Below are 17,483 nucleotides of genomic sequence, written 5' to 3'. Positions count from 1 at the left end.
ACTTTTCGTGGTTCTTGTCAATTTTTGTTGGTTTTCATCGAATGAACTTATTTCAGTCAGCTGGATCTTTCTTCTTCAAAGAAAAAAGATTTTATCTTCAAATACAAGAACTTTTCGTGGTTTTGTTGGTTTTCAGCAAATGAACATATTTCAGCGAGCTGGGAGTTTTTTCTTTAATAGCGTAAGATTTTATCTTAAAATACAAGAACTTTTCATGGTTCTTGTCAATTTTTGTTGGTTTTCATCTAATGAACTTATTTCAGTCAGCTAGATCTATCTTCGTCAAAGCAAAAAGATTTTATCTTCAAATGCAAGAAGTTTTGGTGGTTTTGTTGGTTTTCAGCAAATGAACATAATTCAGCGAACTGGAAGTTTTTTCCTTAATAGAGTAAGATTTTATCTTAAAATACAAGAACTTTTCGTGGTTCTTGTCAATTTTTGTTGGTTTTCATCTAATGAACTTATTTCAGTCAGCTAGATCTTTCTTCTTCAAAGCAAAAAGATTTTATCTTCAAATACAAGAACTTTTCGTGGTTTTGATGGTTTTCAGCAAATGAACATATTTCAGCGAGCTGGAAGTTTTTTCCTGAATAGAGTAAGATTTTATCTTAAAATACAAGAACTTTTCGTGGTTCTTGTCAATTTTTGTTGGTTTTCATCGAATGAACTTATTTCAGTCAGCTGGATCTTTCTTCTTCAAAGCAAAAAGATTTTATCTTCAAATACAAGAACTTTTCGTGGTTTTGTTGGTTTTCAGCAAATGAACATATTTCAGCGAGCTGGGAGTTTTTTCTTTAATAGCGTAAGATTTTATCTTAAAATACAAGAACTTTTCGTGGTTCTTGTCAATTTTTGTTGGTTTTCATCTAATGAACTTATTTCAGTCAGCAAGATCTTTCTTCTTCAAAGCAAAAAGATTTTATCTTCAAATACAAGAACTTTTCGTGGTTTTGATGGTTTTCAGCAAATGAACATATTTCAGCGAGCTGGAAGTTTTTTCTTTAATAGCCTAAGATTTTATCTTAAAATACAAGAACTTTTCGTGGTTCTTGTCAATTTTTGTTGGTTTTCATCTAATGAACTTATTTCAGTCAGCTAGATCTATCTTCGTCAAAGCAAAAAGATTTTATCTTCAAATACAAGAAGTTTTGGTGGTTTTGTTGGTTTTCAGCAAATGAACATAATTCAGCGAACTGGAAGTTTTTTCCTTAATAGAGTAAGATTTTATCTTAAAATACAAGAACTTTTCGTGGTTCTTGTCAATTTTTGTTGGTTTTCATCTAATGAACTTATTTCAGTCAGCTAGATCTTTCTTCTTCAAAGCAAAAAGATTTTATCTTCAAATACAAGAACTTTTCGTGGTTTTGATGGTTTTCAGCAAATGAACATATTTCAGCGAGCTGGAAGTTTTTTCCTGAATAGAGTAAGATTTTATCTTAAAATACAAGAACTTTTCGTGGTTCTTGTCAATTTTTGTTGGTTTTCATCTAATGAACTTATTTCAGTCAGCAAGATCTTTCTTCTTCAAAGCAAAAAGATTTTATCTTCAAATACAAGAACTTTTCGTGGTTTTGTTGGTTTTCAGCAAATGAACATATTTCAGCGAGCTGGGAGTTTTTTCTTTAATAGCGTAAGATTTTATCTTAAAATACAAGAACTTTTCGTGGTTCTTGTCAATTTTTGTTGGTTTTCATCTAATGAACTTATTTCAGTCAGCTAGATCTTTCTTCTTCAAAGCAAAATGATTTTATCTTCAAATACAAGAACTTTTCGTCGTTTTGATGGTTTTCAGCAAATGAACATATTTCAGCGAGCTGGAAGTTTTTTCCTTAATAGAGTAAGATTTTATCTTAAAATACAAGAACTTTTCGTGGTTCTTGTCAATTTTTGTTGGTTTTCATCGAATGAACTTATTTCAGTCAGCTGGATCTTTCTTCTTCAAAGAAAAAAGATTTTATCTTCAAATACAAGAACTTTTCGTGGTTTTGTTGGTTTTCAGCAAATGAACATATTTCAGCGAGCTGGGAGTTTTTTCTTTAATAGCGTAAGATTTTATCTTAAAATACAAGAACTTTTCGTGGTTCTTGTCAATTTTTGTTGGTTTTCATCTAATGAACTTATTTCAGTCAGCTAGATCTATCTTCGTCAAAGCAAAAAGATTTTATCTTCAAATGCAAGAAGTTTTGGTGGTTTTGTTGGTTTTCAGCAAATGAACATAATTCAGTGAACTGGAAGTTTTTTCCTTAATAGAGTAAGATTTTATCTTAAAATACAAGAACTTTTCGTGGTTCTTGTCAATTTTTGTTGGTTTTCATCTAATGAACTTATTTCAGTCAGCTAGATCTTTCTTCTTCAAAGCAAAAAGATTTTATCTTCAAATACAAGAACTTTTCGTGGTTTTGCTGGTTTTCAGCAAATGAACATATTTCAGCGAGCTGGAAGTTTTTTCCTGAATAGAGTAAGATTTTATCTTAAAATACAAGAACTTTTCGTGGTTCTTGTCAATTTTTGTTGGTTTTCATCTAATGAACTTATTTCAGTCAGCTGGATCTTTCTTCTTCAAAGAAAAAAGATTTTATCTTCAAATACAAGAACTTTTCGTGGTTTTGTTGGTTTTCAGCAAATGAACATATTTCAGCGAGCTGGGAGTTTTTTCTTTAATAGCGTAAAATTTTATCTTAAAATACAAGAACTTTTCGTGGTTCTTGTCAATTTTTGTTGGTTTTCATCTAATGAACTTATTTCAGTCAGCAAGATCTTTCTTCTTCAAAGCAAAAAGATTTTATCTTCAAATACAAGAACTTTTCGTGGTTTTGTTGGTTTTCAGCAAATGAACATATTTCAGCGAGCTGGGAGTTTTTTCTTTAATAGCGTAAGATTTTATCTTAAAATACAAGAACTTTTCGTGGTTCTTGTCAATTTTTGTTGGTTTTCATCTAATGAACTTATTTCAGTCAGCTAGATCTTTCTTCTTCAAAGCAAAATGATTTTATCTTCAAATACAAGAACTTTTCGTCGTTTTGATGGTTTTCAGCAAATGAACATATTTCAGCGAGCTGGAAGTCTTTTCCTTAATAGAGTAAGATTTTATCTTAAAATACAAGAACTTTTCGTGGTTCTTGTCAATTTTTGTTGGTTTTCATCGAATGAACTTATTTCAGTCAGCTGGATCTTTCTTCTTCAAAGCAAAAAGATTTTATCTTCAAATACAAGAACTTTTCGTGGTTTTGTTGGTTTTCAGCAAATGAACATATTTCAGCGAGCTGGGAGTTTTTTCTTTAATAGCGTAAGATTTTATCTTAAAATACAAGAACTTTTCGTGGTTCTTGTCAATTTTTGTTGGTTTTCATCTAATGAACTTATTTCAGTCAGCAAGATCTTTCTTCTTCAAAGCAAAAAGATTTTATCTTCAAATACAAGAACTTTTCGTGGTTTTGATGGTTTTCAGCAAATGAACATATTTCAGCGAGCTGGAAGTTTTTTCCTGAATAGAGTAAGATTTTATCTTAAAATACAAGAACTTTTCGTGGTTCTTGTCAATTTTTGTTGGTTTTTATCTAATGAACTTATTTCAGTCAGCTGGATCTTTCTTCTTCAAAGCAAAAAGATTTTATCTTCAAATACAACAACTTTTCGTGGTTTTGATGGTTTTCAGCAAATGAACATAATTCAGCGAGCTGCAAGTTTTTTCCTTAATAGAGTAAGATTTTATCTTAAAATACAAGAACTTTTCGTGGTTCTTGTCAATTTTTGTTGGTTTTCATCTAATGAACTTATTTCAGTCAGCTAGATCTTTCTTCTTCAAAGCAAAAAGATTTTATCTTCAAATACAAGAACTTTTCGTGGTTTTGATGGTTTTCAGCAAATGAACATATTTCAGCGAGCTGGAAGTTTTTTCCTGAATAGAGTAAGATTTTATCTTAAAATACAAGAACTTTTCGTGGTTCTTGTCAATTTTTGTTGGTTTTCATCTAATGAACTTATTTCAGTCAGCTGGATCTTTCTTCTTCAAAGAAAAAAGATTTTATCTTCAAATACAAGAACTTTTCGTGGTTTTGTTGGTTTTCAGCAAATGAACATAATTCAGCGAGCTGGGAGTTTTTCCTTTAATAGCGTAAGATTTTATCTTAAAATACAAGAACTTTTCGTGGTTCTTGTCAATTTTTGTTGGTTTTCATCTAATGAACTTATTTCAGTCAGCAAGATCTTTCTTCTTCAAAGCAAAAAGATTTTATCTTCAAATACAAGAACTTTTCGTGGTTTTGTTGGTTTTCAGCAAATGAACATATTTCAGCGAGCTGGGAGTTTTTTCTTTAATAGCGTAAGATTTTATCTTAAAATACAAGAACTTTTCGTGGTTCTTGTCAATTTTTGTTGGTTTTCATCTAATGAACTTATTTCAGTCAGCTAGATCTTTCTTCTTCAAAGCAAAAAGATTTTATCTTCAAATACAAGAACTTTTCGTGGTTTTGATGGTTTTCAGCAAATGAACAGATTTCAGCGAGCTGGAAGTTTTTTCTTTAATTGCCTAAGATTTTATCTTAAAATACAAGAACTTTTCGTGGTTCTTGTCAATTTTTGTTGGTTTTCATCTAATGAACTTATTTCAGTCAGCTAGATCTTTCTTCTTCAAAGCAAAATGATTTTATCTTCAAATACAAGAACTTTTCGTCGTTTTGATGGTTTTCAGCAAATGAACATATTTCAGCGAGCTGGAAGTTTTTTCCTTAATAGAGTAAGATTTTATCTTAAAATACAAGAACTTTTCGTGGTTCTTGTCAATTTTTGTTGGTTTTCATCGAATGAACTTATTTCAGTCAGCTGGATCTTTCTTCTTCAAAGAAAAAAGATTTTATCTTCAAATACAAGAACTTTTCGTGGTTTTGTTGGTTTTCAGCAAATGAACATATTTCAGCGAGCTGGGAGTTTTTTCTTTAATAGCGTAAGATTTTATCTTAAAATACAAGAACTTTTCGTGGTTCTTGTCAATTTTTGTTGGTTTTCATCTAATGAACTTATTTCAGTCAGCAAGATCTTTCTTCTTCAAAGCAAAAAGATTTTATCTTCAAATACAAGAACTTTTCGTGGTTTTGATGGTTTTCAGCAAATGAACATATTTCAGCGAGCTGGAAGTTTTTTCTTTAATAGCCTAAGATTTTATCTTAAAATACAAGAACTTTTCGTGGTTCTTGTCAATTTTTGTTGGTTTTCATCTAATGAACTTATTTCAGTCAGCTAGATCTATCTTCGTCAAAGCAAAAAGATTTTATCTTCAAATACAAGAAGTTTTGGTGGTTTTGTTGGTTTTCAGCAAATGAACATAATTCAGCGAACTGGAAGTTTTTTCCTTAATAGAGTAAGATTTTATCTTAAAATACAAGAACTTTTCGTGGTTCTTGTCAATTTTTGTTGGTTTTCATCTAATGAACTTATTTCAGTCAGCTAGATCTTTCTTCTTCAAAGCAAAAAGATTTTATCTTCAAATACAAGAACTTTTCGTGGTTTTGATGGTTTTCAGCAAATGAACATATTTCAGCGAGCTGGAAGTTTTTTCCTGAATAGAGTAAGATTTTATCTTAAAATACAAGAACTTTTCGTGGTTCTTGTCAATTTTTGTTGGTTTTCATCTAATGAACTTATTTCAGTCAGCTGGATCTTTCTTCTTCAAAGAAAAAAGATTTTATCTTCAAATACAAGAACTTTTCGTGGTTTTGTTGGTTTTCAGCAAATGAACATATTTCAGCGAGCTGGGAGTTTTTTCTTTAATAGCGTAAGATTTTATCTTAAAATACAAGAACTTTTCGTGGTTCTTGTCAATTTTTGTTGGTTTTCATCTAATGAACTTATTTCAGTCAGCAAGATCTTTCTTCTTCAAAGCAAAAAGATTTTATCTTCAAATACAAGAACTTTTCGTGGTTTTGTTGGTTTTCAGCAAATGAACATATTTCAGCGAGCTGGGAGTTTTTTCTTTAATAGCGTAAGATTTTATCTTAAAATACAAGAACATTTCGTGGTTCTTGTCAATTTTTGTTGGTTTTCATCTAATGAACTTATTTCAGTCAGCTAGATCTTTCTTCTTCAAAGCAAAATGATTTTATCTTCAAATACAAGAACTTTTCGTCGTTTTGATGGTTTTCAGCAAATGAACATATTTCAGCGAGCTGGAAGTTTTTTCCTTAATAGAGTAAGATTTTATCTTAAAATACAAGAACTTTTCGTGGTTCTTGTCAATTTTTGTTGGTTTTCATCGAATGAACTTATTTCAGTCAGCTGGATCTTTCTTCTTCAAAGCAAAAAGATTTTATCTTCAAATACAAGAACTTTTCGTGGTTTTGTTGGTTTTCAGCAAATGAACATATTTCAGCGAGCTGGGAGTTTTTTCTTTAATAGCGTAAGATTTTATCTTAAAATACAAGAACATTTCGTGGTTCTTGTCAATTTTTGTTGGTTTTCATCTAATGAACTTATTTCAGTCAGCTAGATCTTTCTTCTTCAAAGCAAAATGATTTTATCTTCAAATACAAGAACTTTTCGTCGTTTTGATGGTTTTCAGCAAATGAACATATTTCAGCGAGCTGGAAGTTTTTTCCTTAATAGAGTAAGATTTTATCTTAAAATACAAGAACTTTTCGTGGTTCTTGTCAATTTTTGTTGGTTTTCATCGAATGAACTTATTTCAGTCAGCTGGATCTTTCTTCTTCAAAGAAAAAAGATTTTATCTTCAAATACAAGAACTTTTCGTGGTTTTGTTGGTTTTCAGCAAATGAACATATTTCAGCGAGCTCGGAGTTTTTTCTTTAATAGCGTAAGATTTTATCTTAAAATACAAGAACTTTTCGTGGTTCTTGTCAATTTTTGTTGGTTTTCATCTAATGAACTTATTTCAGTCAGCAAGATCTTTCTTCTTCAAAGCAAAAAGATTTTATCTTCAAATACAAGAACTTTTCGTGGTTTTGATGGTTTTCAGCAAATGAACATATTTCAGCGAGCTGGAAGTTTTTTCTTTAATAGCCTAAGATTTTATCTTAAAATACAAGAACTTTTCGTGGTTCTTGTCAATTTTTGTTGGTTTTCATCTAATGAACTTATTTCAGTCAGCTGGATCTTTCTTCTTCAAAGAAAAAAGATTTTATCTTCAAATACAAGAACTTTTCGTGGTTTTGTTGGTTTTCAGCAAATGAACATATTTCAGCGAGCTGGGAGTTTTTTCTTTAATAGCGTAAGATTTTATCTTAAAATACAAGAACTTTTCGTGGTTCTTGTCAATTTTTGTTGGTTTTCATCTAATGAACTTATTTCAGTCAGCTAGATCTATCTTCGTCAAAGCAAAAAGATTTTATCTTCAAATACAAGAAGTTTTGGTGGTTTTGTTGGTTTTCAGCAAATGAACATAATTCAGCGAACTGGAAGTTTTTTCCTTAATAGAGTAAGATTTTATCTTAAAATACAAGAACTTTTCGTGGTTCTTGTCAATTTTTGTTGGTTTTCATCTAATGAACTTATTTCAGTCAGCTAGATCTTTCTTCTTCAAAGCAAAAAGATTTTATCTTCAAATACAAGAACTTTTCGTGGTTTTGATGGTTTTCAGCAAATGAACATATTTCAGCGAGCTGGAAGTTTTTTCCTGAATAGAGTAAGATTTTATCTTAAAATACAAGAACTTTTCGTGGTTCTTGTCAATTTTTGTTGGTTTTCATCTAATGAACTTATTTCAGTCAGCTGGATCTTTCTTCTTCAAAGCAAAAAGATTTTATCTTCAAATACAACAACTTTTCGTGGTTTTGATGGTTTTCAGCAAATGAACATAATTCAGCGAGCTGCAAGTTTTTTCCTTAATAGAGTAAGATTTTATCTTAAAATACAAGAACTTTTCGTGGTTCTTGTCAATTTTTGTTGGTTTTCATCTAATGAACTTATTTCAGTCAGCTAGATCTTTCTTCTTCAAAGCAAAAAGATTTTATCTTCAAATACAAGAACTTTTCGTGGTTTTGATGGTTTTCAGCAAATGAACATATTTCAGCGAGCTGGAAGTTTTTTCCTGAATAGAGTAAGATTTTATCTTAAAATACAAGAACTTTTCGTGGTTCTTGTCAATTTTTGTTGGTTTTCATCTAATGAACTTATTTCAGTCAGCTGGATCTTTCTTCTTCAAAGAAAAAAGATTTTATCTTCAAATACAAGAACTTTTCGTGGTTTTGTTGGTTTTCAGCAAATGAACATATTTCAGCGAGCTGGGAGTTTTTTCTTTAATAGCGTAAGATTTTATCTTAAAATACAAGAACTTTTCGTGGTTCTTGTCAATTTTTGTTGGTTTTCATCTAATGAACTTATTTCAGTCAGCAAGATCTTTCTTCTTCAAAGCAAAAAGATTTTATCTTCAAATACAAGAACTTTTCGTGGTTTTGTTGGTTTTCAGCAAATGAACATATTTCAGCGAGCTGGGAGTTTTTTCTTTAATAGCGTAAGATTTTATCTTAAAATACAAGAACTTTTCGTGGTTCTTGTCAATTTTTGTTGGTTTTCATCTAATGAACTTATTTCAGTCAGCTAGATCTTTCTTCTTCAAAGCAAAAAGATTTTATCTTCAAATACAAGAACTTTTCGTGGTTTTAATGGTTTTCAGCAAATGAACATATTTCAGCGAGCTGGAAGTTTTTTCCTTAATAGAGTAAGATTTTATCTTAAAATACAAGACCTTTTCGTGGTTCTTGTCAATTTTTGTTGGTTTTCATCTAATGAACTTATTTCAGTCAGCTGGATCTTTCTTCTTCAAAGAAAAAAGATTTTATCTTCAAATACAAGAACTTTTCGTGGTTTTGTTGGTTTTCAGCAAATGAACATATTTCAGCGAGCTGGGAGTTTTTTCTTTAATAGAGTAAGATTTTATCTTAAAATACAAGAACTTTTCGTGGTTCTTGTCAATTTTTGTTGGTTTTCATCTAATGAACTTATTTCAGTCAGCTAGATCTTTCTTCAAAGCAAAAAGATTTTATCTTCAAATACAAGAACTTTTCGTGGTTTTGATGGTTTTCAGCAAATGAACAGATTTCAGCGAGCTGGGAGTTTTTTTCTTTAATTGCCTAAGATTTTATCTTAAAATACAAGAACCTTTCGTGGTTCTTGTCAATTTTTGTTGGTTTTCATCCAATGAACTTATTTCAGTCAGCTAGATCTATCTTCGTCAAAGCAAAAAGATTTTATCTTCAAATACAAGAACTTTTCGTGGTTTTGATGGTTTTCAGCAAATGAACATATTTCAGCGAGCTGGAAGTTTTTTCCTGAATAGAGTAAGATTTTATCTTAAAATACAAGAACTTTTCGTGGTTCTTGTCAATTTTTGTTGGTTTTCATCTAATGAACTTATTTCAGTCAGCTGGATCTTTCTTCTTCAAAGAAAAAAGATTTTATCTTCAAATACAAGAACTTTTCGTGGTTTTGTTGGTTTTCAGCAAATGAACATATTTCAGCGAGCTGGGAGTTTTTTCTTTAATAGCGTAAGATTTTATCTTAAAATACAAGAACTTTTCGTGGTTCTTGTCAATTTTTGTTGGTTTTCATCTAATGAACTTATTTCAGTCAGCAAGATCTTTCTTCTTCAAAGCAAAAAGATTTTATCTTCAAATACAAGAACTTTTCGTGGTTTTGTTGGTTTTCAGCAAATGAACATATTTCAGCGAGCTGGGAGTTTTTTCTTTAATAGCGTAAGATTTTATCTTAAAATACAAGAACTTTTCGTGGTTCTTGTCAATTTTTGTTGGTTTTCATCTAATGAACTTATTTCAGTCAGCTAGATCTTTCTTCTTCAAAGCAAAAAGATTTTATCTTCAAATACAAGAACTTTTCGTGGTTTTAATGGTTTTCAGCAAATGAACATATTTCAGCGAGCTGGAAGTTTTTTCCTTAATAGAGTAAGATTTTATCTTAAAATACAAGACCTTTTCGTGGTTCTTGTCAATTTTTGTTGGTTTTCATCTAATGAACTTATTTCAGTCAGCTGGATCTTTCTTCTTCAAAGAAAAAAGATTTTATCTTCAAATACAAGAACTTTTCGTGGTTTTGTTGGTTTTCAGCAAATGAACATATTTCAGCGAGCTGGGAGTTTTTTCTTTAATAGAGTAAGATTTTATCTTAAAATACAAGAACTTTTCGTGGTTCTTGTCAATTTTTGTTGGTTTTCATCTAATGAACTTATTTCAGTCAGCTAGATCTTTCTTCAAAGCAAAAAGATTTTATCTTCAAATACAAGAACTTTTCGTGGTTTTGATGGTTTTCAGCAAATGAACAGATTTCAGCGAGCTGGGAGTTTTTTTCTTTAATTGCCTAAGATTTTATCTTAAAATACAAGAACCTTTCGTGGTTCTTGTCAATTTTTGTTGGTTTTCATCCAATGAACTTATTTCAGTCAGCTAGATCTATCTTCGTCAAAGCAAAAAGATTTTATCTTCAAATACAAGAACTTTTCGTGGTTTTGTTGGTTTTCAGCAAATGAACATAATTCAGCGAACTGGAAGTTTTTTCCTAAATAGAGCAAGATTTTATCTTAAAATACAAGAACTTTTCGTGGTTCTTGTCAATTTTTGTTGGTTTTCATCTAATGAACTTATTTCAGTCAGCTCGATCTTTCTTCTTCAAAGCAAAAAGATTTTATCTTCAAATACAAGAACTTTTCGTGGTTTTGATGGTTTTCAGCAAATGAACATATTTCAGCGAGCTGGAAGTTTTTTCTTTAATAGCGTAAGATTTTATCTTAAAATACAAGAACTTTTCGTGGTTCTTGTCAATTTTTGTTGGTTTTCATCTAATGAACTTATTTCAGTCAGCTAGATCTTTCTTCTTCAAAGCAAAACGATTTTATCTTCAAATACAAGAACTTTTCGTGGTTTTGATGGTTTTCAGCAAATGAACATATTTCAGCGAGCTGGAAGTTTTTTCCTGAATAGAGTAAGATTTTATCTTAAAATACAAGAACTTTTCGTGGTTCTTGTCAATTTTTGTTGGTTTTCATCTAATGAACTTATTTCAGTCAGCTAGATCTTTCTTCTTCAAAGCAATAAGATTTTATCTTCAAATACAAGAACTTTTCGTGGTTTTGATGGTTTTCAGCAAATGAACAGATTTCAGCGAGCTGGAAGTTTTTTCTTTAATTGCCTAAGATTTTATCTTAAAATACAAGAACTTTTCGTGGTTCTTGTCAATTTTTGTTGGTTTTCATCTAATGAACTTATTTCAGTCAGCTAGATCTTTCTTCTTCAAAGCAAAATGATTTTATCTTCAAATACAAGAACTTTTCGTGGTTTTGATGGTTTTCAGCAAATGAACATATTTCAGCGAGCTGGAAGTTTTTTCCTTAATAGAGTAAGATTTTATCTTAAAATACAAGAACTTTTCGTGGTTCTTGTCAATTTTTGTTGGTTTTCATCTGATGAACTTATTTCAGTCAGCTGGATCTTTCTTCTTCAAAGCAAAAAGATTTTACCTTCAAATACAAGAACTTTTCGTGGTTTTGATGGTTTTGAGCAAATGAACATATTTCAGCGAGCTGGAAGTTTTTTCTTTAATAGCGTAAGATTTTATCTTAAAATACAAGAACTTTTCGTGGTTCTTGTCAATTTTTGTTGGTTTTCATCTAATGAACTTATTTCAGTCAGCTAGATCTTTCTTCTTCAAAGCAAAAAGATTTTATCTTCAAATACAAGAACTTTTCGTGGTTTTGATGGTTTTCAGCAAATGAACATATTTCAGCGAGCTGGAAGTTTTTTCCTGAATAGAGTAAGATTGTATCTTAAAATACAAGAACTTTTCGTGGTTCTTGTCAATTTTTGTTGGTTTTCATCTAATGAACTTATTTCAGTCAGCTAGATCTTTCTTCTTCAAAGCAAAATGATTTTATCTTCAAATACAAGAACTTTTCGTCGTTTTGATGGTTTTCAGCAAATGAACATATTTCAGCGAGCTGGAAGTTTTTTCCTTAATAGAGTAAGATTTTATCTTAAAATACAAGAACTTTTCGTGGTTCTTGTCAATTTTTGTTGGTTTTCATCGAATGAACTTATTTCAGTCAGCTGGATCTTTCTTCTTCAAAGAAAAAAGATTTTATCTTCAAATACAAGAACTTTTCGTGGTTTTGTTGGTTTTCAGCAAATGAACATATTTCAGCGAGCTGGGAGTTTTTTCTTTAATAGCGTAAGATTTTATCTTAAAATACAAGAACTTTTCGTGGTTCTTGTCAATTTTTGTTGGTTTTCATCTAATGAACTTATTTCAGTCAGCAAGATCTTTCTTCTTCAAAGCAAAAAGATTTTATCTTCAAATACAAGAACTTTTCGTGGTTTTGATGGTTTTCAGCAAATGAACATATTTCAGCGAGCTGGAAGTTTTTTCTTTAATAGCCTAAGATTTTATCTTAAAATACAAGAACTTTTCGTGGTTCTTGTCAATTTTTGTTGGTTTTCATCTAATGAACTTATTTCAGTCAGCTAGATCTATCTTCGTCAAAGCAAAAAGATTTTATCTTCAAATACAAGAAGTTTTGGTGGTTTTGTTGGTTTTCAGCAAATGAACATAATTCAGCGAACTGGAAGTTTTTTCCTTAATAGAGTAAGATTTTATCTTAAAATACAAGAACTTTTCGTGGTTCTTGTCAATTTTTGTTGGTTTTCATCTAATGAACTTATTTCAGTCAGCTAGATCTTTCTTCTTCAAAGCAAAAAGATTTTATCTTCAAATACAAGAACTTTTCGTGGTTTTGATGGTTTTCAGCAAATGAACATATTTCAGCGAGCTGGAAGTTTTTTCCTGAATAGAGTAAGATTTTATCTTAAAATACAAGAACTTTTCGTGGTTCTTGTCAATTTTTGTTGGTTTTCATCTAATGAACTTATTTCAGTCAGCTGGATCTTTCTTCTTCAAAGCAAAAAGATTTTATCTTCAAATACAACAACTTTTCGTGGTTTTGATGGTTTTCAGCAAATGAACATAATTCAGCGAGCTGCAAGTTTTTTCCTTAATAGACTAAGATTTTATCTTAAAATACAAGAACTTTTCGTGGTTCTTGTCAATTTTTGTTGGTTTTCATCTAATGAACTTATTTCAGTCAGCTGGATCTTTCTTCTTCAAAGCAAAATGATTTTATCTTCAAATACAAGAACTTTTCGTGGTGTTGATGGTTTTCAGCAAATGAACATATTTCAGCGAGCTGGAAGTTTTTTCCTTAATAGAGTAAGATTTTATCTTAAAATACAAGACCTTTTCGTGGTTCTTGTCAATTTTTGTTGGTTTTCATCTAATGAACTTATTTCAGTCAGCTAGATCTTTCTTCTTCAAAGAAAAAAGATTTTATCTTCAAATACAAGAACTTTTCGTGGTTTTGTTGGTTTTCAGCAAATGAACATATTTCAGCGAGCTGGGAGTTTTTTCTTTAATAGAGTAAGATTTTATCTTAAAATACAAGAACTTTTCGTGGTTCTTGTCAATTTTTGTTGGTTTTCATCTAATGAACTTATTTCAGTCAGCTAGATCTTTCTTCAAAGCAAAAAGATTTTATCTTCAAATACAAGAACTTTTCGTGGTTTTGATGGTTTTCAGCAAATGAACAGATTTCAGCGAGCTGGGAGTTTTTTTCTGTAATTGCCTAAGATTTTATCTTAAAATACAAGAACCTTTCGTGGTTCATGTCAATTTTTGTTGGTTTTCATCCAATGAACTTATTTCAGTCAGCTAGATCTATCTTCGTCAAAGCAAAAAGATTTTATCTTCAAATACAAGAACTTTTCGTGGTTTTGTTGGTTTTCAGCAAATGAACATAATTCAGCGAACTGGAAGTTTTTTCCTAAATAGAGCAAGATTTTATCTTAAAATACAAGAACTTTTCGTGGTTCTTGTCAATTTTTGTTGGTTTTCATCTAATGAACTTATTTCAGTCAGCTAGATCTTTCTTCTTCAAAGCAAAAAGATTTTATCTTCAAATACAAGAACTTTTCGTGGTTTTGATGGTTTTCAGCAAATGAACATATTTCAGCGAGCTGGGAGTTTTTTCTTTAATAGAGTAAGATTTTATCTTAAAATACAAGAACTTTTCGTGGTTCTTGTCAATTTTTGTTGGTTTTCATCTAATGAACTTATTTCAGTCAGCTAGATCTTTCTTCAAAGCAAAAAGATTTTATCTTCAAATACAAGAACTTTTCGTGGTTTTGATGGTTTTCAGCAAATGAACAGATTTCAGCGAGCTGGGAGTTTTTTTCTGTAATTGCCTAAGATTTTATCTTAAAATACAAGAACCTTTCGTGGTTCATGTCAATTTTTGTTGGTTTTCATCCAATGAACTTATTTCAGTCAGCTAGATCTATCTTCGTCAAAGCAAAAAGATTTTATCTTCAAATACAAGAACTTTTCGTGGTTTTGTTGGTTTTCAGCAAATGAACATAATTCAGCGAACTGGAAGTTTTTTCCTAAATAGAGCAAGATTTTATCTTAAAATACAAGAACTTTTCGTGGTTCTTGTCAATTTTTGTTGGTTTTCATCTAATGAACTTATTTCAGTCAGCTAGATCTTTCTTCTTCAAAGCAAAAAGATTTTATCTTCAAATACAAGAACTTTTCGTGGTTTTGATGGTTTTCAGCAAATGAACATATTTCAGCGAGCTGGAAGTTTTTTCTTTAATAGCGTAAGATTTTATCTTAAAATACAAGAACTTTTCGTGGTTCTTGTCAATTTTTGTTGGTTTTCATCTAATGAACTTATTTCAGTCAGCTAGATCTTTCTTCTTCAAAGCAAAACGATTTTATCTTCAAATACAAGAACTTTTCGTGGTTTTGATGGTTTTCAGCAAATGAACATATTTCAGCGAGCTGGAAGTTTTTTCCTGAATAGAGTAAGATTTTATCTTAAAATACAAGAACTTTTCGTGGTTCTTGTCAATTTTTGATGGTTTTCATCTAATGAACTTATTTCAGTCAGCTAGATCTTTCTTCTTCAAAGCAATAAGATTTTATCTTCAAATACAAGAACTTTTCGTGGTTTTGATGGTTTTCAGCAAATGAACAGATTTCAGCGAGCTGGAAGTTTTTTCTTTAATTGCCTAAGATTTTATCTTAAAATACAAGAACTTTTCGTGGTTCTTGTCAATTTTTGTTGGTTTTCATCTAATGAACTTATTTCAGTCAGCTAGATCTTTCTTCTTCAAAGCAAAATGATTTTATCTTCAAATACAAGAACTTTTCGTGGTTTTGATGGTTTTCAGCAAATGAACATATTTCAGCGAGCTGGAAGTTTTTTCCTTAATAGAGTAAGATTTTATCTTAAAATACAAGAACTTTTCGTGGTTCTTGTCAATTTTTGTTGGTTTTCATCTGATGAACTTATTTCAGTCAGCTGGATCTTTCTTCTTCAAAGCAAAAAGATTTTACCTTCAAATACAAGAACTTTTCGTGGTTTTGATGGTTTTGAGCAAATGAACATATTTCAGCGAGCTGGAAGTTTTTTCTTTAATAGCGTAAGATTTTATCTTAAAATACAAGAACTTTTCGTGGTTCTTGTCAATTTTTGTTGGTTTTCATCTAATGAACTTATTTCAGTCAGCTAGATCTTTCTTCTTCAAAGCAAAAAGATTTTATCTTCAAATACAAGAACTTTTCGTGGTTTTGATGGTTTTCAGCAAATGAACATATTTCAGCGAGCTGGAAGTTTTTTCCTGAATAGAGTAAGATTTTATCTTAAAATACAAGAACTTTTCGTGGTTCTTGTCAATTTTTGTTGGTTTTCATCTAATGAACTTATTTCAGTCAGCTGGATCTTTCTTCTTCAAAGCAAAAAGATTTTATCTTCAAATACAAGAACTTTTCGTGGTTTTGATGGTTTTCAGCAAATGAACATAATTCAGCGAGCTGCAAGTTTTTTCCTTAATAGAGTAAGATTTTATCTTAAAATACAAGAACTTTTCGTGGTTCTTGTCAATTTTTGTTGGTTTTCATCTAATGAACTTATTTCAGTCAGCTAGATCTTTCTTCTTCAAAGCAAAATGATTTTATCTTCAAATACAAGAACTTTTCGTCGTTTTGATGGTTTTCAGCAAATGAACATATTTCAGCGAGCTGGAAGTTTTTTCCTTAATAGAGTAAGATTTTATCTTAAAATACAAGAACTTTTCGTGGTTCTTGTCAATTTTTGTTGGTTTTCATCGAATGAACTTATTTCAGTCAGCTGGATCTTTCTTCTTCAAAGAAAAAAGATTTTATCTTCAAATACAAGAACTTTTCGTGGTTTTGTTGGTTTTCAGCAAATGAACATATTTCAGCGAGCTGGGAGTTTTTTCTTTAATAGCGTAAGATTTTATCTTAAAATACAAGAACTTTTCGTGGTTCTTGTCATTTTTTGTTGGTTTTCATCTAATGAACTTATTTCAGTCAGCAAGATCTTTCATCTTCAAAGCAAAAAGATTTTATCTTCAAATACAAGAACTTTTCGTGGTTTTGATGGTTTTCAGCAAATGAACATATTTCAGCGAGCTGGAAGTTTTTTCTTTAATAGCCTAAGATTTTATCTTAAAATACAAGAAGTTTTCGTGGTTCTTGTCAATTTTTGTTGGTTTTCATCTAATGAACTTATTTCAGTCAGCTAGATCTATCTTCGTCAAAGCAAAAAGATTTTATCTTCAAATACAAGAAGTTTTGGTGGTTTTGTTGGTTTTCAGCAAATGAACATAATTCAGCGAACTGGAAGTTTTTTCCTTAATAGAGTAAGATTTTATCTTAAAATACAAGAACTTTTCGTGGTTCTTGTCAATTTTTGTTGGTTTTCATCTAATGAACTTATTTCAGTCAGCTAGATCTTTCTTCTTCAAAGCAAAAAGATTTTATCTTCAAATACAAGAACTTTTCGTGGTTTTGATGGTTTTCAGCAAATGAACATATTTCAGCGAGCTGGAAGTTTTTTCCTGAATAGAGTAAGATTTTATCTTAAAATACAAGAACTTTTCGTGGTTCTTGTCAATTTTTGTTGGTTTTCATCTAATGAACTTATTTCAGTCAGCTGGATCTTTCTTCTTCAAAGCAAAAAGATTTTATCTTCAAATACAACAACTTTTCGTGGTTTTGATGGTTTTCAGCAAATGAACATAATTCAGCGAGCTGCAAGTTTTTTCCTTAATAGACTAAGATTTTATCTTAAAATACAAGAACTTTTCGTGGTTCTTGTCAATTTTTGTTGGTTTTCATCTAATGAACTTATTTCAGTCAGCTGGATCTTTCTTCTTCAAAGCAAAATGATTTTATCTTCAAATACAAGAACTTTTCGTGGTGTTGATGGTTTTCAGCAAATGAACATATTTCAGCGAGCTGGAAGTTTTTTCCTTAATAGAGTAAGATTTTATCTTAAAATACAAGACCTTTTCGTGGTTCTTGTCAATTTTTGTTGGTTTTCATCTAATGAACTTATTTCAGTCAGCTAGATCTTTCTTCTTCAAAGAAAAAAGATTTTATCTTCAAAT

The sequence above is a fragment of the Heptranchias perlo genome, unplaced genomic scaffold (assembly GCF_035084215.1).
Source record: "Heptranchias perlo isolate sHepPer1 unplaced genomic scaffold, sHepPer1.hap1 HAP1_SCAFFOLD_94, whole genome shotgun sequence".
Taxonomy (NCBI): Eukaryota; Metazoa; Chordata; class Chondrichthyes; order Hexanchiformes; family Hexanchidae; genus Heptranchias; species Heptranchias perlo.
The sequence above is the reverse complement of the archived record's forward strand: the minus strand, read 5'-3'. Positions refer to the sequence as shown.